Here is a 27,196-nt window from a genome sequence, read left to right as displayed (position 1 = left end):
ACCATTTTCATCCTTCTGCAAATACACCATATTTGGGTTGATTGAGAGCTGGTAAAAGCTGTATTTCTGTATTTTATCACTGTCCCATTTGCCATCCATGGTTGTGTCCCCCTCTGATTTAGGAAGGGGGACTCAACCACCTCCTATACAATATTTTCATTATTTTTTTTGTCCAGCAGGGCCAGGAGTTGGACTCGATGATCCTTGAGGGTCCCTTCCAACTCAGCATTTTCTGTGATTTATTGTGGCTAAAACAATGACTCAACCTCAATCTTCCCGTTTTCCCTCTTCCTCTCAGGCTAAACGACACCATTTCTTTGGCTCTATACTGACTCTGGTGGGAGCATTGCTCATATTGTGCTTGATTTAATGAACATCACGTCATTAAACCCAAAAACCGTCCGGAGAAAGCGCTGCAAGCTACAAGTGGAACTCCTAGAAACTCCAGGGGTGAGTACTTAATCCCATTATATTGGATAAGCTTCTCTAGAGTGAGTGTGTTCAGAGTCAGAGCTCCCTTAATTATAATTTTTTGGCTGATTTCTGGTCTGGATCACAGATCTAGACTGGCATGACCTCTCTGAGCTATTCAAAACTGTCCTGAGGCGCTTGCCAAAGCAGGATTGCTGCGCCTGATGCCAGTGAACAGCAAAGGAGCTGCTGTTAAGGTTCTTCATTCATTGTGCAAGCTCTGGGGATGAAGCCTATTTAAATACCCGCAGGTTAGGCAGCGCTTTGCATTCCTGCTTCCTGGAGCATGACAGGGAATCTCACCTGCTACCCAAGTGCAAATAAATAGAATCATCACTCCTATCATCATGGATTTTCTGCTTTGCTTACCCAGCCCTCAGCTCCGAGACATGCCCAGACTCCAGCGACTCCCATAGCACACGTGAGAAGTGGCTCTGAGGGCTGCAGGGTGGATTCATTAGTAATTTTGCTGTTTAAGCTGCTCTAACAGTGCTGCATCACTGCTTGGGTTTTTTTTAAGGAACAAGTTGTTGTGGCTGCTGTTACACACATCACTCCAAAAAGCTTTGTGGTAATAACACAGATAAGCCAACGGTGCTCGTAGAAAAAACCCAACATTTATAATAGCTGGAGAACATTCCTATTTGTATTTCAAATTTCCCTTGTACGCGGCGGCTGGAATTGATTTCACGCCGGCCTCGGTGCTTGGGCTGCGCTATCGTCGCTCTTGCAGGGAGAGGAGGCATTTGAATGAAGCAGATCCTGTTGTTCTCCCACCGAGGATTTGTCACGTTTGCTCCTGTTTGAAATGAAAAGGAAGCGGGATGGGAAGGAAACTCCTCCGTCTTTCTTTGCACTGTGGGCAAAATCCCTGTGAGCAGCAGCGGCGGCTCTCGGGGGCAGCGCGCGGGCTTGGGGTGCCGGTGGCTTTGTGGCAGGGTGGGGATGGCTCAGGGGACAGTTGGGGTGGGACTGGGGGCTCTGCTCCATGGCTTCTGCCAACATGGACCTCTGGAATGGGAGGGAGCCGAGGGAAGCTGCAGGGAGGTGGAACCATAGGATGGTTTAAGTTGGAAAAGACCCATAAAGACCCTCGAGCCCAACTGTTCCCCAAGACCACCACTAACCCACATCCCCAAGTGCCACATCCACACAGCTGTAAATCCCCCCAGGGATGGGGACTCCGCCACTGTCCTGGGCAGCTGTGCCAGGGCTGGACCACTCTTTCAGTGAAGACATTTTTTGAAATACAAAAAACCTCCCCTGATGCAATTTGAAGCCATTTCCTCTTGTTCTGTCACTCTTTAACTGGGAGAAGAGACCAACCCCTCCTGGCTCCAACCTCCCTTCAGGGAGTTGTGGAGAGTGAGAATCCCCAAATCACTTAGGTTGGAAAAGCCCTCAGAGTACAACCTGTGACCAATGCCCACCTTGTCCCCCGCCCTTCCTTGGACACCTCCAGGGATGGACACTCCAAACCTCCCTGGGCAGCCCCTGCCAAGGCCTGAGCACCCTTCCCATGGGGAAATTCCTGCTGCTGTCCACCCTGAGCCTGCCCTGGCCCAGCCTGAGGCCGTTCCCTCTCCTCCTGTCCCTGTTCCCTGCCAGCAGAGCCCGACCCCCCCGGCTGCCCCCTCCTGTCAGGGACTTGTGCAGAGCCACAAGGTCCCCCCTGAGCCTCCTTTGCTCCAGGCTCAGCCCCTTTCCCAGCTCCCTCATCAGACAACAAGACAAGGAGCACGAGCCATATCCTGAGCCTGGTGTCTGCTGTCAGCCTGGTTACTGCACTGGGACACCTCTGGAGCATCTCTTCCTCCTGGCAGGAGAGATGAGAGGAAAATGGGATGAACACTGGGGGCTGGCTCGCTCTGGGTGGTGAGAATACCCCAGGATTCCCAAGAAAATCCAATAATCCAGTTGCAGCTGTTGGTGCAGAGTGCTCCTGGTAATGGAAGAAAGAGCAAACGTGTCTGAGTTGGGAAAAGTCCATCACGACCCAGAGATGATAAAAAATACAGAATAAAAACTTACCTGGAGGGGCTTGTGAGTGCATCAAGGGTCTTTGTGCCAAATGATTTTATAATGGCTGAGGAAGAAATTATTTATTAGTTCATCAAACATAAAGGAATACTTAATGAGAGCATTCATTATAATCTTTGTTGTGGCAAATAATTAGCAAGCTCTGCTTCTGTCTCAGTGCTGTTGCTGAGCATGACTAGGAGAGTAACTTGTGTGATTTATAATAATATTACAAGTCACACTATTTGCCTAAAAATTAATGAATCCTAGCACAGAGAAACAGGGAATGCATTTGCTGAGATTCGAGTCTCGTTTTAAAGCAGCAAATTGTGAACCGGCAGCTGTTGTCCCACAAGTCTTGTGCTTTCTGTTAAAATTGGGGATGTTTCAGACCGATGGAAGTCAGATTTCTAGTAATGATCATTGTTACTGGAGGGTTTGGGTTGTTCATAACAGACAAAACATTTCTGTTCCTGTTCAGCAGGTTCCACTTTTAGTCCATCCTTCTTTACTAGAAATGGACAGGGAAGCTTTGGATTTTATGAGGCATTAGGTGTCCAACCCCAAAGTCCTGGGCCTTACAAGGAAACCTCTCACTGAGCAGGAAATTAAACCTGACCTTTAAATTTGGGCCTCCATCATCCTCTTAAGATGTAACAATTCCTCTGTGGTTGTTTCAAACCCTTGGAGTGTTGACCACGAATAATTCCCAAGCCATCCCACACCAACATTAGTTTAAGGCTATTAACTCCTTCCAGAAATTCACCTCCTTCAGAGTTCACAGCACAGAATTTATGCTAAACAAACATTTTATGGGATTCTAATTTTGTGAGTGCAATAATAGAACTGCCCAGGTTCTTACCAGTGTAATCAAACAATATTCATGTCTCTCTTTCTTCATTTATTTTTTATCTTTTTATTCTTCTAAATTCTGCCAAGGTAGCTATTTTTATTCTTTTAACAGAGTCTAAAATACAGAATTCTGAATAGGTATCACATACCTGGATAAATAATATCGGGTCTGGTTTTTTGGGTTTTCTTTAATACATTAAAAATTTTGAATTTTGAAACACGTTTTGAAAATACAGCAAAACAAATGGCCTCAAGTTGAGTTGGGGAGGTTCAAGCTGGATTTTAGAAAAATTCTCTTCCCTGAAGGAGTGGTTCAACACTGGAACAGGCTGCCTGGAGCAGTGCTGGAATCACCATCCCTGGAAACGTTCAGAAAATGAGTCGTAGCTCTCTGGGATATGGTTTAGTGGGAATGGGGATATTCAGGCAAAGGTTGGACTTGATGATCTTGGAGGTCTCTTCCAGCCTTAATGATAATGAAATGCTTGAGTACTTCCCTGAACCAGGGCTTGTGTCAGTTGATCAGGCTTTGCAAATATTCTGGATTGCTTGAAATGTCTCAACATCTTTAGGAGCATAAAGAGAGCATCAATAAATAATGGGGATTATTAGAAAGCCTGGCACATCCGAACGTGCTTCCCATCATTAGGAAAAATGCTGCAAGGTAATTAGGAATTCACAAAGAGGATCCCTAATTAATGCTATCTGCTTACAACTCACTGATGATTAGGTTTCGGATCCACTGCTGCTCGTGGTGCTTAGCTGGGCTTTCATTTTTTATTATTTTTTTCTGCAAACAATAATTGAGATAAATATTTTAAAATGTAAGTAGAACAATATTTACTTTTGGGTTTCCAATGTAGGACTTGCAATAGCCAGCAATGTTTTCTGAGAGTTCCTATCCCACAGCAAGGCCTTTGGGAGTTCTCTCTTCCAATATTTCCATGTGCTCAGTGGGGTTTTCCTTGGATTCATTGTTGTTTGTACAAGGGTGTCCTCCTGGCCCAGGTGTGGGGCTCAGTTAAACCAAACCAGCTCAGAGACCTCGTGCTTCAAGAGAAATATCTTTTACTGGGACATGGAGACAACAAAATCTTTCCCTTCTCCAAAAACACCAATGAAATTTAGCTTTGGGGACTGAAGAAAGCTAAAAAAACCCCCCCAAAATAAAGGGGAGATCCCCATGGGTGGAGCATCTTGTCCTTCTAAACTCTGCATCCAGTCCCTCAAATGCTGGGGTTTAGTCATGGTATTAGGTCCTGTGTGCATTAATTAATTTGCTGCATTTTGGAAATAATTGGGTTTTGATTATTGGTTTTGCTTACTGTCATTACTACAGGACCAAAAAAAAAAAAAAAGATTGATAGCAAGGTAATTCATCTTGTTTTCTGGGAATTAGGGGACACAAAGTGAAGCACTTTGCTTAAATATTAATATATATTTGAATATGTATGTTCTAAAAAAAACCCCAACACCAATGTATTTTTTAAAAATGAAAGCCTTAGGTCCAGCTTGTACCTGAAGCAAAAATTGTCCCTGATTTCAGCACACTTGAAGGAGAACTCCAGTGGATTTAGGAAGATAATAACTCTGTGCTGAGATGGATGGGATTAAGAGGTCAAACTGGAAAGAAACAGAGCAGAGCAGAGCCTGAACCTGACACAACAATCCGTTGTTTTCATAGATTTTTAAGCAAGAAAATGCCATTATAAATATCTTTCCTGACCTCCTGTGTACTGCCAGGCAGGAAATCTAATCCCTGATTCCTGCATTAGAGGAAACCTCTCTGCTCTATTTCATAAAATGCTTGTCTTGTTTGTTTTGCTGGGTGGTGTTTTACCTTCTCAGGGTGGAGAACATCAGCCATTAGAAAGCCAATTTCTGCTCCCACTGCTGGGGATTTCTTTGAAGCATTTTGAGATCTGTTGTACAAATAAAGGTTTCTCAAAGCAAACCCCGCTGAAAACAGGGCAGTCACTGCTCAAATCTCTGCCCATCACTGCACAATTCTGGGTTATTTTTTTCCCCCTCTCTTCAGATTACAAAAAGCTCTTTGTCTTTTTCAGAAGCCTGAGCCCACCTGGAGCCCTCCTAAGCCTGGTTTTACCATAAATGCAAGATGAAAAGTGTCCCTCTAGTCACAAGTGGGACATTTAGTGAAGGAATGCCACAAAATCAAGGTAAGATGAAGTTTTCTTGGAAACCCACCTCCAGCTCAGAAAACTGGAGGGATGAGGTTGGAATTCTGGCCAAAAGGTAAATCAGAGAATAGAATAAACTGGAAAAATTGCTGAGAAAGGTGTTTTGTAGGGATTATTACATCTCCCATTCATTACAAACCCAGAATTGTGCTCCCCACAACGAGAAAATCTGCTTTTTTATATCCTGGCACACCTTCAGTGACTGGATTTATCTGCCCTCGCTTTATTATGACAAGGAGTGGAATCTCAGGGGAATTTAGGCACTTAGGCTGTTCTACTCAATCCCTGTAAATATATTTATATGTAAAGAAGTCTGAATTTTCTACCAAAAATGAAATAGGAATTGTGCACTGTGTATTCAGGTATCTGAACAGAAGGTGTAGAAATACTAAATTTCACTGAATCAGAATGCACTGCCCTGTAAATACCTCCTGAAAAGGATAATTTAGGAGTTTGGGGATTTTGCAGGTTGTTTAGATGAGTTTCCCCACAATCTGATTTGGGCTGCCCAAATTAATGAAAACACCACGTCCTGTAGTAATTTTGCAATCACTGCTTTATCTTAATTATAAGTAATTTGCAAAAGGTATTGGAGTGGAAAAATAAACAAAGTAATAAGAAAAATCTCAGATAAATGCATTGCCAGAAAGATATAATTATATTATTGATTTCATTATCAAACATTAACTAATTTGGATTTTTAAATCAGCTTTTCAGCCAAAGCATTGCTCTGAGAGTACTGAGTAATCTTAATGTTTTGTTTTCCATTTTTTATTAAATTTTCCTCTGGAAGAATTTTCTGCATTATGAAAGTGGATAAAAATAATCTGTAATTATGTTTTAAGATTTAAAAAGTACATTTCTAAGAGTTTCCATTGTTCTGAAAGAGGGGAGTAGGAAAGAGAAAGACCACTTGGCTCCAAGGAGTTCTGGGGTCGATATCAGAGCAAAATTTCAGTATGAAACACTTGAAAAATACAAACTCTGAAAAAAACCCCATCCTGAAGAAAATCAGGAAGAGATCCATTTGCAGAAGACATTAATTTCAGCATAAAATCCAGCCAGTGGGAGTAAAAATCATTACCCAAGGAGTACCTGAGGCTGTTGGATGGCTCAGGGACCCAAATGCAATCTGTGTTCTGGTTTGGCTACACTGGAATTTTCAATAAAGGCACGCTGGAAATTCGTTTCTCTCCTGGTGCCGCTTTGTCCTTGGCTGGTTTGGGTTTCCCTTCTGTGGAGGAGCTGAACAAGAGACAGCAGAGGGGAAAAGCAGGAAGAAAACTCTTCCCCAGCCCGTATGGACACAGATGTCTGTGGGTGATGAAGGTGGAGGATGTGCCCATGTGTCTTTTCTCATATTTATTTCTTAAAACCTCTGGTTTTTTCATGAGGTTCGTGGGACAGAGGCATTTTTGGGGTGCTCTAACCTTACCCAAGCACTTGGCATTGTCAGAGGTGTTTGCTGATTGTGCTGCTGCATCTCTCTGCTTTCAGGTCTCACCTGAGAGTATTTCTGATGGGCTATAAATCACCTACAAATGTATTTTCAAACACAGTTTTCTATCCTTTTTGCAGACTATAAATGAGAGACAAACTGCCCAAATGCAAGCGCTCCTTGGCTTTGCAGGATGAGATCCATAACCTGTCCTGAGGGATTAATAATAATCCAGGGTGCTGGCAGGCCATCAAGGTGAGAAACTTTAGCTGATTTCATAATCTGGAGGTGATTAACTTTGCATACAACTGGTTGGAAGCTCTTGTGGAACATTTTGTGTCTCAGTTTGTGCTCCTGACCACAGAGGGTCTGACTTGGTGCTGGGGAGGCAGCGGGGCCCTGGTGGATCCAATTCCTTGGGGCTGAGCAGGATGAACAACCAAAACCCTTTCTGATGTCTTCTGTGGGGTGTGAGCACCCCCAAACTGGTGATAAACCACAACTGCAGGTGACTTTATGAGTGAGCCTGGGGGATCTTATCCAAAGAAAGGTTGGAAGGCCCCAGTGGGTCAGGGAAGTTTTAGCCTGGCTGACACAGTGAGATTCTGAAGGGAGGATGAGCTCTGGGTGATTTATCTCTGGCTTCTGTTTCCAGGTGAGTTAATAAAAGCTCATTCCAGTTAATCTGCATCTCCTGGGTATTGTCTGGGTGTCTTTGTGGCCGGAATGAGGCTGCAGTCATGCCTTGGCGAGGGGAGAAGAGCTTAGAGCTTCTGATGTCCATGAATTAAATGAATCAATCTCTTCCAACACACTTGAAATTGATCTTTGATTGGACCACATGGCCCTTGGATAAGGCACCCTGGTATTAGTCAATTTGACTTGGAAAGATGATGATACAAATTAAAATGGAAAGATGATCTATACTGAGCAGCTGTGGTTCTGCAGAGTGATCTTTTTTCTTTCTTTTTTTTTTTTATTAGTATGCTGCTGTGTCTGTGAAGTCCTTTTGTGAATACTGATGGCTGAGCCCAGGGCTGTGTCCAGAATTGCAAACTTGGGCATTTGCATTAATGATCTGCGGCCTGTATTATTGCTTTAATCCTGGCTTCAAATTGCTCAGAATCTGTAACACAAAATGCTCCTATATCTTCTGCTTAAAAGAACCTATTTATGTCTAACACAGTTACTCAGAGCTGCCTGCTGGTTTGAAGGTCTGTCTTCAAGTAATTTGAAATTCATACGAAGGTCTTGAAACTGTCCAATTGAGATTAAAGTCCTGAATTCCCAAAGGAAGGGGATGTATTCAGGCACCTGGACTGCAAGGGAGGCTCCTTGTGTGTAGTTTTTTGTGCCCAGTGGAGAATGGGCAAGTGGAGTAAATCTCTTCCTCGATTCCAGCAGGATTCGTGTGACCTTTCCACAAGTAACAATGCAAAAATGAGGTGTGGAATGATTTCCAGCTGGTTTCTTTTTGATTAACCATAAAGCAAACCATAAAGTAATTTATATGGGCGTGGAAAGGTGAAACCTCACTGACCTATCTCAGACGTTCTTTAAATGAGTCTTATCCTCACAAAGAAGTGTTTATTTTAAAATCCAATAATTACCTGATTTATTAACGAGCTAAATCAATGCCTCTTCAATGTCAAGCACCTTCTGCTTTCAGCCTCTCTCTCTCTCACGCAACTTCACGACCAAACCTTATTTCTAACCCCAGCCGATTTCAGCCCACAATTAAAATTTCATGGCTAAATTATAAATAGCCCTTCCCCCTTACCCCCTGCCAAAGAAGATTTGCAATGGGACAAGTGACAAGGTGGGACACTTCTGAGTTTAGATCTGGAGGCTCCATTGTGTCAGCTCCTTCGGAGCCGCCCTAATGCGATTGCCTCGTCAGTGGCATCAATAATGGAGGACCAAGATCAATCTGTAATGAAGGGAGGTGAGGTCATTTTTCTGACTGCAGGACTGTGATTCTCCCCCAGTAACTGGAATTCCCGTGGTCATGCTGGATGTTACTCTTCACATGCCCCTAGCTCGGCATAACCAGTGATAAATCAAATTAAACCTCCAGAGCAACGCGTTGCTCCTAAAGATTTGAATAAAAGTGGGGAATAGTTCAGGTTTTAGGATGTAGTTTATATCTCTAGAGCAAAAACCACAGCATTTTGCCTCTGTTTTGTTGTTTCTAAGCTTTGTGTTGTATTTTTGCACAAATTTAGCTGGAGAGCTATGGGTGAAAGGGGGAGAAGTGAGAGCCTCAGGTGGCTGCAGCCAGGAGGGTTAACTGGGGGCACGAAAAAGCTGCTTGGGCTCTTCTCTGCTGAGGATCTGCAGCTCATGGAGGGGATCATCCAGGTGGATGAGCCCAAAGGAATCCTCTGCAGCCAAAAAAGACACCTGAATATGCCCCTGACCTTTCCTGCTGCTTTTCCCATCCGAGGCACGGCTCGTCTGTTCCACGTCCCTGCAGCGTGTGCCAAAGGCTGGATAACCACACTGGGTAGATGCTCATGAAGGGATCACAGTCCCAGTTTTAGAGAGGTTAAAAGACTGCTCAGGATCACTGTTCCCCTGCAGGAACTTTCCTACCAGCGCAGGGTTTCATGCTCCATTTGCCTTCGGCAACGTGGCGTGGCTTTAAGTTCCCATCTCAGCAGGGTCACTCCCTCTCCCAGCACTACAAGCAGGTTGTTTTCAGGTAATATCTCAAAGTTTGATGTCTGGGAGAGGTGCTGAACTACTGTAATGCAGCAAACCACTGACAAGTGCAACAGGGTCACGTCTGTGCCTGCTGAGGGCTCAACTCGGTTTCTATAAAAATTATCCAGAGCTGTGGCTACAGCTTTTGCAGCAGCAAAGATGTGTTAGAAGTTGTGATCTCTGCTTCTAATCCTTCTTTAAAATTAGTGGTCTGGAGAATTAATAATAATGCAACGCTAGGGGAGAAAAGTAAGGGTATGCTCCTCACCTGTGTCCTTGCAGACGCTGTCACAAGATTTTGCTGCAATATCCATCCTACAGGACTGCCCCAGTGCTGATTGTGCTGTTCCAGCTGTCTGTCAGCAGTCAGGACTGGGTAAAGAGAGCACTGACAGGACAGCCAGGGATGCACTGGGACACCAAGGAGACTGGAAGAGCTCTGGCTGCCACGAATGGCAATTCTATTCCTTGCCAGAGGAAGGCTGACAGCTCCAGGGCTGTGGGCAGCCAACCTGAGGGCAGCTGGGAATTGGGATTAAGCTGCTGATCTCCCCAGGATCTGGGAAGGTATCAGAGTCAGCCCTGGCGTGGACCAGCCAGGGCCAGGGGGATTAGGGAATAAACCTCTTCAGCTGCACATCTTCCCTCCAGGGCAGGACGAGCCCCAGCAAAGTGGACTGTGGAGGGTTTTTCTTGGATTCTTTCTGCATTGTGATTCTAAAAATTACCCCCCTTCAAGCGTGTCTTTGCTTGGGGCTGATGATAAAGAAAGAATAGGACTCACAGAACTCTGCATTTTCGTTGAGGATGTTTTGGAAGCTGAGCCTCGCTGAAATGTGATGCAATCTTTTAATTTCCACCTATTCATTGCATGTTTTGGAGTAGTTTTGTCAATTCACATTTTGTTTTTAGTTGACAGAGAATTTTATGGTTCTTGCTATGGATGTGCCATTCCTGCAGCTTTGGCCCTCACTGTTCAGCTCACTCCTCACAAGAATTTCTTCTTTACTGAGTGGCTCAGGTTAAACTGGCATTAATTTAGTAAAAGTAATAGTCCAATTCAATATAACTAACAGTTATTTAGTAGCTGTTTAGCACTGCTGAATGCAGAAAAACCTGTTTTAACCAATTCAGGTTTAAAGTGACAGAAATAATGAGTTGCTGTATAGGAAAATCTGCTGACATCTTTCTAAACATGAGCAAATACAAAGCACAGTTCATGATTATTTGTGTAGTTTTAAACTGGAGGTGCCTGAACGTTTTGGTGTAGTGTCAAACAATTAAAACTCTGAATTAAATTAGTAACACAATAACTAATTAGATAATTCTGATAGTGACTGTGTACCTGGCAGTGTGTTGTCCCACCATTCCCTGGGTTTTAATTGAAAAGAAGCTCTTGGCACTAAAAGACCTTACAGAGCTGGAAGGGTTGGTAATGAGGAACCAAATTAAATCAGAAGTCAGCTTTTTCCAAATTTAATATCTTCCTAAAGTTAATTGGGATTAGTTTAATCATCCACTTGTTTAACTTGTGACTCTTGTTGAAATAGAATCATCACAGAATGGTTTGGGTTGGAAGGGACCTCAAAGCTCATCCAGTGCCACCCCTGCCCATGGGCAGGGTCATTTTCCTCTATCCCAGGTTGTTCCAAGCCACGTCTAACCTGGCCTTGAACACTTCCAGGGATGTGGCAGCCACAACTTTTCCAGGTAATCTATGTCAGGACCTCACCACCATCTTGGTAAAAAATTTCTTCATCAATATCCTAAATTGATTAAAAACTACTCTGAGTAGAAAGATGGATTATTGGTGAAAGTCATCAATCAACTTTTCATTAAATAAGACTTTCCCAAATTTTTCCACCTGAAAAGCTACTTTTTGTCAAAAAAAAAAATAAGATTCGACAGCATTTTTAGAGGTAAATCTGGAATTTTCAATGCCTCCTTTAAAATCTTTCCTTCCTAAGAAAACCTCCCTCCTTCTGTAGATTGCCACTGGAATGTGAAACACTAAAAGCCCCCCAAAATGCATCCCAGAAATCTCCCTTTCTGACCTCAGTGAGAGCAGCCCTCCTGCTTGCTGTGACATTCCAAACAAAACTGATATGGAACCCAACCCTGATAAGGATGGAGAGGAAAACGTGTCACAGCCGTGGCTCAGAGGGGGAATAAGTGAAGGGTGGAGACTCATGGCCTGATGAGCTCGACTTCTCCAGCTCACTGAGTATACAGAGCTGCACTGCAACCACTGACCAGTGCCCAGAGTCCTGATTTTCCCCTCCCTCTGGAATTTTTAGATGGATATAACCTCACTGAGATAATGCTTTACTTATCAAGCTGTGGCTGGAAGGATTTTGGGCTTAGAACGGAGATGCTCCTGCTAAAACACGAATGGGAAAAGCCACTCTTTAACAAGAGAAGGGATAAACATGATGTCTTTAATATTCAAATGAGCCTATAGATCGATTTTCTTCAGCAAATGAAGCATCCCTATCCATTTTTTATAAACTGATTTCAGAAAAATCACAATTGATAAAAAAATGAGGGTGTTCTTTTTATTTAAAGAGAATACTTAAATATTTACGCTAAATACAGACAAGCCCTTCACAGTCTACTAAAGCAGAAATAATTCTGCTGCCACAGCAATTGTGTGAGGAGTTTCCATTGAGAAATGAGCAAAATCTCTCTGTTTGGGTTCACTTCAAAAAAATATGGATCATTTTCTTCTTTCATGAACGATTTTGCTGTCGAGATGTTTCTCACTATGGCATGGCTGGGTTCACACCTGCCCTGGAGGAGTTTGTGCCAGCAGTTCTGTGCCATCCAGGGATCTACGGGGGATTAACAACCCCCAAAATTCCCTCACAACTCCAGCTTCAGCTCATGCTTAACACAGAAGGTTGTGTGAAGTATTATGTGATAATTATGTGACATCTTAAATCCTAAAAGATGATACGGCAGCATTCTTGAGTTATTTTTTTAATTAGATTTCCTTAAGAGTATTATCTCAAAATTCTTACATTTACTTAAAATTGTAGATTCAATGATATCTTTCAAAACCCCCGGTTTTAATTTTTAATATGTTGCAAAATAAACCAAGAAGGGGAATAAGAATGACTCAAGACTTGTCCTTGACAATAATCAATATTTTTTATTGCTTTTATGATTTTAATATTTCTAATGATTCAAAAATCTGTTCTGATGTTATTCTGGAAGAGACCAGATGGCCAAATAATGTGTAGCATGTAAATTAAATCAGCAGTCTGATCGAAATACTTATCCAAAACCAAATACAGGCTGTGACAATAATTCCACAACCATTTTCAAAAGATAGGAAAAGGTCTTGTGCCAAAAAATGAGCTTTGGATATTCCTTTAGATTGCATTAGTGATTTTAAATGGAAGGAAGATGGAAATCGATGTCCTGGGTGATAGAGGGAGGTATCTATATAATATAGAAGCATAAATATTGTTAATTATTCAATTCCTTAGTAATGAGTATTTCTGTATTGGCTTCTTATGTTGGGTTGAAGCAGTGTGGTTTGTGCTTGGCAGTTCTGTCCTGTGCCAAAAGTGAAGGAGAAGTTCTGTGGGTGTGTGGTTTTCCAGACTTTTTGCTTTAGAAGGTGTTTCCCAATGCTGACATCAGGGAAGCAGCCCCAGCTCCAGTTAAACCAGTTAGGCCAGCAATAAAGACCAGTTTGTACCTGTCCAGGCAGTCCCTGAGTAAACTGGAGCTGGAATTAGGATTAAGGATATCCCAAAAAGGAGTAAACCCAAGTGATTGTGGCTTTGACATTTTTAGGGTGGTTTGGGGTGTCCCATGCAGCCATTTCTTTCCATATTGCCATTTTAATTTTGTGGTACAAAGGAATGTTGCTGAGTCCCAAAAAATTTGGTAAAATTGGGTTTTTCTGGAGCAAGAAGCCTCATCTCATTTTATCTTTCTTTCATTCTACCCAGCAGATCTCTGGAGATTGTTCTTGATTTGCTCTTGCCAGAGATTGTCCCTCTTTATTAATATAATAATACCGAGATTTAATTAGACCACATCTTTTATTTTACTTCCCGTCCTGTCAGCAACAAAAGGTGCAAGGAGAGCAGATCATAAAATATGTCAGCTTGGGGGGGTCACTCCGTCAGCTCTGCTCCACAGGGCACGGAGCAAGGTTATGGAAAACGGGCAGCACAGAGGAGGAGGGAATAATGGATATTCTCAGATTGGCTTAGATCTGCTCCTGTTTAAATCAAAGGCAGTTTTAATATAGTGAGACTAATTCTGGCCTCTTTTGCAAACACTCTGTGGAGAGCAGGATCCTCCTCACGTGGCAGTACCTCCAAAGGAAGGAGTTTAAGTGGCAGTGAAGTTTGATGGCAATGGCTTAGGTGACAGTAATGCCTTATAAAGTTTCTTACCTCTAGGTCACCACTCCAAATCCAGTCTAGGTCATTACTGACACAGAATCATTATCATCTCATGAATGTCATCAAATGGCACTCCAAATGTTAAGTATCCCATTCTGCAATTGAGACATGAGGAATCTTTCTGTCAATTTTCTGGACGAGTGGTGAATCGCTTGTCGTGTCGCTCTTCACCCGTAGCCTCTCCTTTATCACATCCAATGACAGCCATCACCTGCCAAGGGTGGTCGATATCCCATGGCTAACCTGCCATCCTCATTGGCTGTAGGATAGCCCAAATAATCGGCTTGTGTCCGATATGATTTTTGTCCTCTCATTGTCTCACATTAACATTTCTCCTTACTTGCTCCACTGTGGAGGTTATTTGGTGCAGTGGACCTTCATTGCCAAGGGGTAAATAATTAAACTCAAACAGTATTTTCCATCTCTGTGTTTTGTGTTGTTATTTGCAGAGGTGGCTGGAGGACAATATTGCCTTTACCAGTGATATTATGTCCATTTTATGTTTCAAGACACAAATAAGAGTGATTATTAGTCCAGTTCCAATAATGTTACGTCAAAATTGATACAGGAAAGCCTTATCAATAAAACACTCAGAGTTGGTTTATAAGTAAACATTCTTTTGCTTGGTATCATGCTCCCCCAACATCCATCTGGATCCAAGTGTCCACAGCTCCAGTCCTTGTGAAGAGGGATAGGGAAAGGTGTTTCAGTGATGGTCAGGGTAGGGATTTCTTCCTTTTCTCATCTGGGTCCATCTCTATTATCATTTACTTTAAGTCCTTTTCCCCTTTATCATTTGCGTTGCATCTCAGTTACATTTTGAAAACTTCCCAACAGCTTCTCCAGCCCTGTGAGATGTAAAGGGCAGCATTTTGTGACCTGGTGGCAACTTGAGCCTGTCAGGCCTTGGCCATGTGCAGCTTTCAAGGGGCAAGGACAGGTGAGACATTTGCTGACCAGGGCTGAGGTTTTAAATAACACCAGCCCTGCTGGAACAGTCTCTGCTGAAGCTGGAGTCCTTTGTGAGGGTGACCCTTCTTGGGGCCAAGAGGTCACTCTCCATTGCCTAGAGAAGAAAAGGACAGACCGCTGGAAAGAACAGTGAGGAAGAAGCCAAGGAACTGTCAAAATATCTTTAGGATATGAGCAAATTATTACTTCTTAATGTGCTTAAAAGACACAGAACTGAAATGAAAACTAGTAAGGTCTTTTTTTTTTCAGACAAAGTAGAAAGAATCTGTGAAGTTTTTCTTCCTCTTTTCCTCCTTTTTTCTTTTTTTTTAACCCAGAGATTCTAAAATACTTTTAAAATAGGATTGTACTCTCCAGCCTTACTTTTCCAATTTCCTCTTAGCGCTGCTCTATAAAAGCTTGTGCTGGTGCCACTGGATCTTTTATAGCCAGCCTGCTTTTCCCCATCCAAAGTGCAAGCAAGGCTGAAAATGGAGAGCTATTAAAAGCCCTGATCCAAATCCAGGTGGGGAATGGTGTGTCAGCTGCTGGAGGGGAAGGACGACTGAGGTAAGCGGGTGCTTCCCTTGTCATTTAGAACAAACAAGGTTTCAAAGTCGAGGGCAAGACCCCTGTGCAAAGGGATGCTTGGGGAACCATTTCTGAGGCCAATTGTGCATGGAAAATAAGGTTAAACCTGTGCACAGCTCGGGCTGTGGGTGACAGCTCCCATCCAAGTGCAAAGGGGTTCCTGTAGCACCAGCACAGCCATGGAATAATGAGTGCTCCACTGCCTTTTTCCATGTGTTTGCACCAATCCAAAAGGAGATGGGTGCATGGACAGGTACAAACTGCTCTGGCTTCAGGAAAACACACAGGAAGGAAAGAAACCAATCTGGCTTAGCAGTAAAACCTGGGAAATTACAGATTTTCTGCCTGGCAGTGCCGAGGAATGCACAGCAGGTAAAGAGGAGGGCACAAGATTTGCCTGGATACATCCCCACCAAAGTTTCCCTTTTGTAAAAAGAAATTAAAACAACCATTACAATTCAAAGGCATTTTGATTTTTGACATTACACTGGTTTCTGCTTCCAGGTTGTGTAAAATGTTAAAAATCAGCTCTCCTGCAGAACAGGTGGCTGCCTTTCTATTCATTGTGATAACAGGAGGGAATCTGATGTCCCCATTACCTCAGTTTCCCTCTCAAGGAGCCAGTCTCAGACCAGCTCTGCCAACAGTGAAATGTGATTGGAAGCTCTGCTAGGTCAGAGAGGTCTTTCTTCCTCAAATGTGAAAACAGCTTTATATGTAATAGACCACCAGAGTCACCAACTTTTCCAAACCATCTTCCTAAAGAAAAAGAAATTCAATAAATATGAAATCACTTTAGGCAAATCTTGTGGGAAATTGCATCTTGTGGTCCACGTGCAAAGCTCTCAGAGCCTCTTGCAAATCATCTCTATTTTATGTATTTTTAAAGCACAACTCCTTTTGGTTTATTTTGTTTTTACTGGTACAGCGCTTCTTGCAAGGTTTGATGTATAAAAGAATGGAAGCACAGGCAGCAGCTGAAGCAGTTTCCAAGCAAAAGCAAGAGGAGGATGATTTTCTGAGAGCTGTAATGAGAAATAGACTCCCAGTTTCATAAATTCAGAGTAAGTTCTGGTGCATCTTCCTTAATTGATGTCCTCTCTCCTGAAGTGCCACGCCACTCCGAGTCCATCCACCGGGGAGAACACATGGGTTGCACTGGGTTATTTAATAATGCAGCCAGTGAGGAGGGAAAAATCACTGCCGGCAGAGAACTGCTCGTAGTTCAGGCCTGAGACCCCCAGAAATGAATGGCAAAGTCCTGCCCTCCCGACGATCCAATCGGGAAGATGAGTACTCCTGCACAGCTCTTTTCGTTAGATCCCGAGCAGCACTGTGGAATTATTGATGGAGAAATCCATGGATTGCAGGACGAGAGCCTTGGAGGCAGAACAAGAAGCTTCGTTTAACCCAGGAATTGCCATTGCCTGTTGGAATCTCCAGGAAAGTCGAGTGTCTCTGAAGGTGTTTGATTCTGCGCTGCGGATCAGAGGAAATGTGACAGTTTGCCTTGGGAATGCTATCTGGAATATTTTTTTACATCATTGAGAAGCATTTTGCCTGAAGGTGTGAATTTCAAATTGTGCACTAAGAATATCGAGATGTGGTGCTGGGTGTCATGAAAAAGGGAAGAAAAGGGAGAGAAATCCAGTAATGTAGATAAATAGCAGAAAATGAGATCTACATGAGAGGTTTGATTAAATTTGGAATCGGCTGCTGGACCAGAAAGATAGAGCTGAGTAAAAGCATGGAGTTAACTAAGGGAAAAATGAGTTTGGAGCAGGAACAGAACTCAAATTCATCTTTGCCAGCGAGGCAGGAAGCTGGAGTGACCTTGAGAGCTGCTGTGAGTGCCGTGCATGTGCGAGCCCTACGGCGGCACGGAGAACCCTTCGCCGTGGCAGCTCTGGTTTTTATTTTGGTGCATTTAACCCTGAGCTGCCATGGACCATGTGTGGCAATTTGTTTTAAATCCATAACTCAGCCTGCTGAGAAACCAAGGAACTGGCACGGAAACTCAGGCTCCTGAGGCCAGGGTGGTTTTATATCCGAAGTAGCCTCAGTCTCTTCGTGGTGTAGGAGAACTGGATGTGTCATTAGATGTAGATTAGTGGGGGATGGCTTTGATTTAGATGTGATTTTTAGAAACACAGGGGCTCTTCCTGGCCAGCAGGAAGCATTTCTTCATGGAAAAGGTTGTTAAACATTGGAAAGGGCCACCCAGGGAAGTTTGGAGTTCCCATCCCTGGAGGTGTCCAAGGATGTGGCTCTCAGTGCTCTGGGCTGGTGACAAGGTGGGGATGGGTCACAGGTTGGATTTGATGGTCTGGAAGGGCTTTTCCAGCCTCAGTGATGGTGTGATTCTGTGATAGGACCTTGGTCAGTGGTGATAACAGCAGTGGTGACAGTTGTAGGGTCTCTGAATCAATAAATGGGTAAGCTACTGCTATGTCAAGGCCAGCGGTTGTCCTAAAGCTCTTCTGCTTTTGGTCTTAAACTGAACTCATCCTCCCTGCATGGGAAGCGTGGCCACATCCCAGACCAAGGCTGTCCTGTGTCCCATCAGGTGGCTGAGCTCCTCTAGAGGGTGTTTCCCCAGCCCAGCTGAGATGAACCTGCTGAGGAAGGACCATAAAATAACCAAGGGAACTCCAGAGGTCCCTGGGCACAGCTCCTGCCTGGTGCCATGAGCTCTCACTGCTGTCGGTGGGGCTGCTCTTGTCACTGTTACGAGCCCAGAGGGATCAATAAAACACTGAGTGAGAGCAGAATAATACAGTGACACCTTGAGAAAAATCCCAGGTGTGTCACCCTCCCGTTTGGGCACCCTTCCCACTAACAAGACACTCAGCAGTGCCTTCCTGCAGGTATTTTCCATCATGCTGATCCTCTGTGGGCTCATTTTTCTGCTCCCATGACCTATTTTTTCCTTTCTGTCCAGTCAGAGCCGCTGTATCTCCTCGTTTTAACATCCTGTTCTTTCTGTCCAGACTCTCTTTTTAAAATTTTTTCCCCTGCTAGTTAACTGTAATTATACAGCTTTTTAATGAGTTTTGATTCACTTAAACGTGCTTTATGTGCCTAACAGCAAACTCCTGCTGGTCTGATTTTATATAGTGTATTTAATTGAGACCCCTTTTGCAAGTACACTGTTTGTGTGTGGTGAGCACAGTCCCCAAACATGAATTCTGCTTTATTCCCACTCTTCACATTAGATTTTTATTTGCATTACATGAATGCTTTTTTCCCACTAAAATCCTGTCACATACATTTTAACCACTCCAGCAAATCAATTCTTCCTATATTTAATGCCATACCCAGAAACGCCTTTATGGAGCTTCTAATTGTTCATTTCAAACATTCCAAAATTAGTTCCCTTTTATTAATTGGGGAGTCATCGCATTCTGGAGAAGACAGAAAGCTCTCTTGCAAACCACATTAACTGGACAGATGCTCTGAAATATGTTAAATATTACCCAGTGAGAGGTGATGCAGTTCATCAATCATGTCAGTGCCACAGCCACTCTGGGATTGGTGTTGGGTAACGCTGCTGTGAGAGAGGCAGTGTCAGAAGGGATGAACTGACACCACAGACAGCAGTTTTATGTTTAGGGTAAAGCAGGAAGAAAATCAAAATTTAAAATAGCTGGAGAAATGTCATTATCCCTGATAGAGAATCATAGAATGGTTTGGGTCATCTAATTCCAACCCCCTGCCATGGTCAGGGACACCTTCCATTATCCCAGGTGGCTCCAAGCCCCATCCAGCCTGGCCTTGGACACTGCCAGGGATCCAGGGGCAGCCACAGCTTCTGTGGGCACCCTGTGCCAGGGCCTGCCCACCCTCCCAGGGAACAATTCCTTCCCAAAATCACATCTAAATTCACCATCCAGCTCAAAGCCATTCCCCTTTGTCCCATCACTGGAGAACATTGAATGGAAACTTGTAACTCAATGAGGCCGTGAGAAAGGAGTGGGACTTGATTTGGATTTCACTGTTGATTTGGGTTTTACTCTTGGTTTGGGTTTCACTGTTGATTTGGGTTTCACTCTTGGTTTGGGTTTCACTCTTGGGTTTTCCCTGGAGCTCAAACACTTTACAAAGAGTCAAGACCATTTTATGAGTGACAAATAGCAAGTTCAAGCAAAGCAAGAGTTGTCCAGGCAAAATCTTCCTGGAGATATTGATTATGTGGGTAGGAGATTAAGACTTTTTTTCCAGACTTTGGGTCACCCAAAATAACCCACCTACCTCCTGGCAACAGTTCATTAACTGGATCATCTCCATTCCTCTCTTCAAACAGATCTTATCAGCAAAACATCTAATGGGAGATAAGAGTGTCTTGGGACACATATTTACATACGTAGAGATAAAAAGACTTACATAACCCTAGGAGCAGAAAATACATCTCCCTCAGACATTTGCCAATGTTCCCTTGCTAAATCCTTCATAATGGGGTTTTCCTGCCGTGTCAGCAGCTCCATGACAATAAAGCCACTGGCACAGGTATCCTGACAGCCAGTTTCAATGGCCACGAGGCAAGAAATGCCAAGTTCCCTTCCTTTTTCCAGCTAGATGGATGATGTTTGAGCAAAGAACAAAATCTGTGCATTATGGCTCTTAACTAACCCATTCAAAATAGCCTCAGGAAATGTCTGTAGCTCCTTGCTTTATAGCAGGGTGTTCAAGGCTCTTTAATCTTTTTCAAATAGGCGGCAATAAAATGGACTTTTCTGAAGCCTTCCAAGAACCCAATCACGGCAAAATCCCGAGTGTTTAAAATCATGTGCACAAAAAGAACACTCCAACAACAACATTTCACTCTTTAGGTGCTGGGTGTCCTTGGCAAGCCTGCTTGCTGACTCAGCAATTTTGATTTCATCCTCCCTCATCCAGGTTTTCCGTAGGATTTGCACAAAACAGTCGATGGATGTGGCCAACAGGAGCCGTGAGGTTGAAAGATGAAGCACTGAACTTATGGACAGCCACCGGAATCTGGCTCAGCTTCCACATTTATTTTCTGAAATACCTGTCCCCAGTGTGTGCCCTACGCCGCTCTCAGAGGGATGAGTTGGGATTGGATGTGGGGTGGCCTTTGAAAACAGAACTCTGTGTCATGACTGTAATGAAGAGTGCTGCTTCCTGAGGGATGATCCTAACTGATCGTAATTTCCTCCCACAGAAGTCTGCTGTGGTCCTGAGGAGTTCTCTGGAAATCTTCTAGGAAATGTGGAGCTCAAATGGGGTCATTAGGTGGTGGAAAGTGATGGGGGCTTCGTGCTTCTCCCAAGGCAATAACTCTCCAGCCATTCAAGTGAAACTCAATACGGAAAAATCTCTACAGGATTTGTCTACAAAAAACTGAGCAATGAATTAGTTCAGTCACATCATGGAAAATAAGAAGTTAGAAGGTAGAATGAGAACATTTTGATGAGCTGTACAATCAGCACAGAAGAAAACTTCCCATAATAGTCACAAAATCTATTGAGGTTTATTTTTGCTGTGAGCACTTCAATTTTCTGTGAAAGCCACAAGCAAACAAGACTTTTGAACCACTTCAATTTACTCTGAGAAAGCACAGTCTCTGTAGGCATCTCTGTATTTTATTATTGTGTCCAAAATTAGGTGAGAAGGACAAAATTAGGTGAGAAGGAGAAACCTGAATTAACAAAAAACCCCATGTGTCTCGTGTTACAGAATCGTTTTTGCCTGGCTCTAAACAGGCAGCTCCAACCCCCAGCAGGATTTTGGTGTTAGCTCACAGAAGAGTCAATGTTTGCTCAGTTCCCTCTTCAAACACTTCCAGAATTTTGACCACTCGTTTGAAATCCTCCAGTGTTCCTTTGAAGGGTTCTGCTTTCCTGGGGTGTTGAAACAAACATTGGACATCTTTGTGACTCTTTTCAGCCAGTTTTCCTGCAGTGCCATCCCAGCTCTGTGGGATTCCTAGTGGGGAAAAAGGATTCAGGACCAGCTTGCACATCGAGTTGTGACGCGCTCGATACTTGCAGCAACTGTGTGATACTCACTGAGCCCACGTAAGGTCCGCAGAATCTCCTCTATTTATGGTTAAAGATCACCCAGGTCAGGAAGTGTTCTCCAAAAGCCTTGCTGTTTGTGTGGGACAGAAGTCCTAAACCCACAGGAGACGTTCAGAGGAGTGGAAGGACATCGTGTCTGTGTCATCACACAGCAACAGCAGGAAATTTGGTGGTGTCCAAACAATTAGAGAGAGGTCAGCAAGGACAGAGAAATCCTTGTACAGTGTTTTCACTCTGTGCTTTAAAACAGGATTTGAGTGTCCCATTTTCCAAGAAGTCACGTTGGACAGTCCTTTATCAGAAATGGGAATCTGTTGATCATGTTTGTAGCTGATTTAAGTGGTGTGATCAGCATGTTCCCCGTTCCTGCTGCCAGAAGTGTTTTGCTTGCTTGCACTTAAACCAATTTTTGGTGCTTCTGACGCCACCATCTTCAAAAGCACAGTAAGAGTTTTAATCCAGCAGGATAAAATTGATAACTTTTATAATGACATAATTATTACTGGGAGTATTAAAGAAATGAATATAATTACTGCATTTCTTTAAACCAATGTTATTTTTAGCCTTAACTCTACGGTGACACATTGGATGACAGTATCCTTGATATTATTTTAAAATTCAATTTAAAATGTACCTCATTATGTGTGAACTCCCATTCCTGTCAGGTTACCTGCCATGCTTTCCTTGTTCAAATCCCACTGTAACTTCCAAATTACTGACTTGACCTTCTCCACACTTGAAATTAAAATCAAAATTTGAATTTCAGAAAGATTTTGGGGGGTTTGGGGGGAGTTTGCCCGTTATACAGTTTTTGTATCTTCTCCATGGACATTAAATGTGCTGCTGGGAAGGTGAGATGTTCTGTGCACCCAACAGGAGGTGAGTTCTCCAAAAAGTAAATCCCTCTGGGTTGGTTCACTTGGGGAAAAGGGGCTTGAGCATCACCAAAAGTGTAGGAGGGGGTGGCCCAGGAAGGTATAAAAAGAGTTCCTCTTAGCCTGGGATTTGCATTTGTAAGTGGATAACTGTGCTAAGCTTTACAATTCTTTTATTTTCAGTGAATTTAAGGTTCCTTTCCGGCCCATTCAGAGCTGTAGAGAAAAGGGAAATAAATCCAACAAGAATATACACGGAAGGTATCTCCTCAAGCTTTTTCAGCTGAAACCCCACACTAGGTAAGGTTGTTTGTTTACTAATCATGTCCTAAAACACTTTTGCAAGCTTTTATTTTTAGCTGATTTTTTTAATGATGTTGCAAAGTAGCCAGATTTAAAATAAGATGTTTATTAAATCTGTTAAACTTCACATTGTTGGGTGAAAGGGTTCTGAAAGCAGGATGTGTTCAGCGGTGCTTTTAGGGAGTGCAGCTGGAAATTCCTGTCAGAATGTGATTCCTACATGGAGCAGTGGATGCACAGGAAGAGCAGAGCTGGAAAATGCTCTCAGGTTCCTGGGAGTTTTCTCCTATTTCAGCTCAGCACAAGAGAACCTGAGATTTTCCCTGGGGCTCCTTCTGAGATTGTAATCAATGACGTTCCTGCATGGAAGCACCAAGGGGACGCTGTAGATGTCCCTCCAGCCCTGGACAGGGTGTGTTTTCAGAGAAAAGAAATCCAGAAAAATAACCAAACTGAAAAATCAGAATAATATTTATGAAGGCCCTGCCTTTCACAAGCTCAGGGGAAAAATCAGCTGCATTCTAAACTGAAAAATTACTCCGTATCTTTTGTTCGTGAAGTAATGGGGGTGGAGAGAGATTTGGATGTCGCTGCCTAAATCCCAAGGTAATTTATCCAGTGGCTAACAATGTTCAGAGGAAAATACCTCTGGAAAGGATGTAAATCAAAGCTGAGCTAAGAGAGAAAAGCTGCATATATTATATAACAATATTGCTGAATGGGAGTTACAGATGTTTTAGCAGAAGTATGAAATTATAGGAATAAGGGAGACGTGGTGGAATGAGAGAAGTGATTGGGGATTTAAAACATCAGGAGTTTCTGGGAAGGATGTACAAAATGAAATAGGAGGTGTTATTGGCAAGGGATTATGGAGGCTTGCAGAGAAATGATGGATATATTTAGGTGACATGGCAAAGAGTTCTGCATTTCACTGCTCTCTGCATTGCAATTAAGAGCAGGGAAAGTGGAGAGGTGGCTTTGGTGTTTTGTCTCCAGGGAATGAAATCAGGCCATTATTTTAAAAATATATTAAGAAAACATTAGTTCATCAATTACTGCTTGACACTGTGTATGTTGATAAAGGAATAAAATTGTGATATGGATTTGACTCTGGAATAATCTGTTCAGTGGGAATAGCTGTGGGGTAGAACACTGCAAGTGAAATTGGGAAAACACCCCCCTTGTAACTGCAAATTCAATATTATCCTGATCTGCTTGCTTTTGGAAATGTCAACACATGGCACTAAAGTACCCAACCCCAAACCTGCAGCAAGGCACTGCCTGCAAATTTCCCAGTCCCAAGTTCTCAGCTGATCCTAAAGGAGCCAGGTGGAGGTGGTGGTTTGTATGAATTGTAGCTGCATCCGCAGGGAGTTCTGTACCTGGCAGAGCTGGGTGGAGCACAGGCTGCTATTGGTTGGAGATGAGCTCTATTCAGTTTGGCTTGAAAAAAATTTCTCACTTTCTTTGCTTCCCATTTTTCCATTGGTTCCTCTATCTCTGCATCAACCATTTGATTTTCCTGGCATCCTGTTTGCCTTTTAAATGGCTCCTCATGGAGCAGGGCACTGATTTCTCCTGCATCTTCTGAATGTCACCTCTTTTCCTGCCTTTTCAAGCTCTTTTTTCATCTCTTTTTCCTGCCTGTGTCACTCTGGCAAAACAACTGCCACCAAATTAACACCAAAGTCAGCTGGTACCTCCCTGGCCCTAAATCTGCTCTTGTCAGACACAAAACATCCCTTTCCTTTTCTTCTTTTCTGTTTTGTCTTTGTTCTAAACTGATTTCTATCAAATGATTGCCCAATCCATCTGTCCACCAGGCTTCTTTCTAATCTCAGAGAGATTTGCCACCGCTTTAATTCCATGTTGCAGCCACTTCATTGTCTTCCTTTGAGAATTAATCTTTCAAACCACTTTAACTTCCCCTTTTCTTTATTGCTGCTCTCTTGCTTATTATTTCCTCCAGCATGCATCAAATTCCCAAATAAAAACCTGACAGTGGCCTTTCAAGAACTGTAAATATTGATGGTCTGTGTTTTCCTCTCCTTGGGTGTTGATTCATGTGATGGCTCTTATCAAATCTTATGCGGTTCTTCCATCTAAAATGTCTTTGTAGGTGGTGACAGAGGAGCAGCTTTGAAAATAGAGGTCACAGCCTTGGAAGGAGGTGAAATTACTGGTAGTAGGGACTTATTAGGAAAAAATTCTTCCCTGAAAATATTGTTAAGGCTCGGAACAGACTCCCCAGGGCAGTGGTGGAGTCACCGTCCCTGGAGGAATTTAAGAGGACGTGGTCCTTGGGTACATGGCTTGTTCTTGGACTTCATGGTCTTGAAGGTCTTTTCCAGCCTAAATAATTCCGTGATTCTCGAAGTTTTGAGTTTCTTCCAGAATTCTGCACCATCTCTGTTTACTGGCTGAGATAATTGGAGCAATAAATATGAGAAATCTCATAAACTCTGTTCTGGACTACAGCAGATATTTGAGTCTGGTGTGGCACAGGCAGTTTAGTCCATGGAATGGGAATGGGAGCAATTAAAAGCTTTCAGAACCTTCTTCTGTGCCAGGGCTCTATTAATTTTATTGAAAATCAAAAGGCAGAATTGCCCGACACAGAAACACTGCTCAAAAAAAGACATTTTTTGTTCAGCTTGAAAAAACCATTTAATCCAAAAGAAACAGGATTTTAAGGCTGTTTTTTTGGCAGACAAATTCATATTTCTGCATGCAGGTGCTGTCTTTTGACAGCTTTAAGAGGTGTTTAAGGAAAAAAACTGAGTTGTTAATGTGGTGGGTGCATAGGGAGGTGTTCCCTGGCCACAACAAAAATCCTACAGACAACAAGGGGAGTAAAATATTGAGTTATTATGGGATGTGGAGCTGTAGTCCAGCTGGAATGGAACCCCAACCACGAGGTTAACTTGAATTTTTTTTTATTTTTAACACAAAAATTAGAAATTCAAACTGACACGAAGACAAGGAGCTCTCTCTCTAGTAAATGATTTTCTTTGAGGTGATTTAGAGGACAGACTGCAAATCAATACCACGACTTTTTGTTGGCACAGCAATTTTTTTGATTGATAAATTGTTCGATATTTTCAAATTTAAAAAAGCACCACCTGGAATGGTGGAAGGTGTCCCTGCCCCTGGCAGGGGGTGACATGAGGTGATCTTTAAGCTCCCTTTAAACCCCAAAAATTCTAGGAGTCTGTGCCTGTTCTGTCTCTGCCAACCTAGGCTAAGTCTTAGTATTGAAATTTTTAAGATCAAAAGTAAAACTACCCAAATTCTGATTGTAGGGCCAAATTCCCCCTTGCCTGATGTTTGTTATATGTTACTGCCTCAAACCCATAAAAAAATATCATCGTTAACTTTATTTAATAGTCGCCACCAAGTGCAAACTCATTTAATTATAACCACGAGGCAAGTGCACGAAGTTAGACTGATTATTTGTCAGCCAGAGGTTGATGGCTTTAATAGGCCAGTAATCTCCTAATGAATGCACTTTAATTGTCTGTATGGAGAGGCTGTGGAATTGTTTAAAGTGCAGAACAACCCTGGAACTGCAAAGCCCCAGACAGAACAGGGTGAACACTCTGCCACTTCCCAGAATGCTGCTTCCCAAAGAAGTTCCTTTCTGGAGTGTATTAAACTTGAACCAGGGTCAAACACCTGCAGTAAAACCCAGTTTTTATGGCCTCTTTGGCTTTTGAAATGTTATTCTTCTTCTTTTCCCCCCGTTTATAGTGTGTATATGAGCGTTTCTTGATTTACAATAGAATGTTTTATTAAAAACAGCGCTCCCGGTATCTTTGCACCTGCGGAATACTGAAACTGCAGGAATTACTCACAGACGCACATTTAAAAGCCAAAAGGCAGCCCAGGCTCACCTCCTGCTCTCCTTGGGAGCCATAACTGTCCGTGGATTTTAGGTAGGCTGCAGTAGAATGTAGTGAATTTATTATTTTAGAGTGATTTATACCCGTAAATATTTTATTAAGAGTTTGATTTGATATTTTTCAACAGTCACGCCCAGTGCTAAAACTCCTTCAGAATACTGGTGTTTTGCTTGTTTATTAAGTGAAATTAGTGTCTTAAAAATATTTCAGAGAGGTTTGTGGTTGGAATTGATCAATATCTTTGGGAGGGTGGGGTCAGTGATCACAGGGAGCATCACAGAAAAATCAAAATTTAGCTCTTTGAGGCAGTTCTGTCAGGGTATTTTGGCTGTGTGGGTTTTATGCCAATGCCATGATTCAGGAATATCCAATTCCCATAGTGCGTGTAAAGAATTAGACTTTGAGGAATATTCCTGAAACGT

The 27,196-nt window shown here is 42.9% G+C and overlaps 1 long non-coding RNA gene across 1 annotated transcript; it reads left to right on the top strand.

Annotated features, from left to right (window-relative positions):
• Window positions 1-303: 303 nt before the first annotated feature.
• On the top strand, window positions 304-7,232 carry LOC121670872. The gene is made up of 3 exons (XR_006018309.1): window positions 304-450; window positions 5,409-5,522; window positions 7,122-7,232. It is a non-coding gene; the product is annotated as an uncharacterized LOC121670872 (long non-coding RNA).
• Window positions 7,233-27,196: the final 19,964 nt, after the last annotated feature.

Source organism: Corvus kubaryi, unplaced genomic scaffold, assembly GCF_017639235.1.
Source record: "Corvus kubaryi isolate FWS band 111438036 unplaced genomic scaffold, C.kubaryi_AGA036_p1.0 37397, whole genome shotgun sequence".
NCBI lineage: Eukaryota > Metazoa > Chordata > Aves > Passeriformes > Corvidae > Corvus > Corvus kubaryi.
Note: the sequence above shows the minus strand (reverse complement) of the source record. Positions and strands in the feature narration are given on the sequence as shown.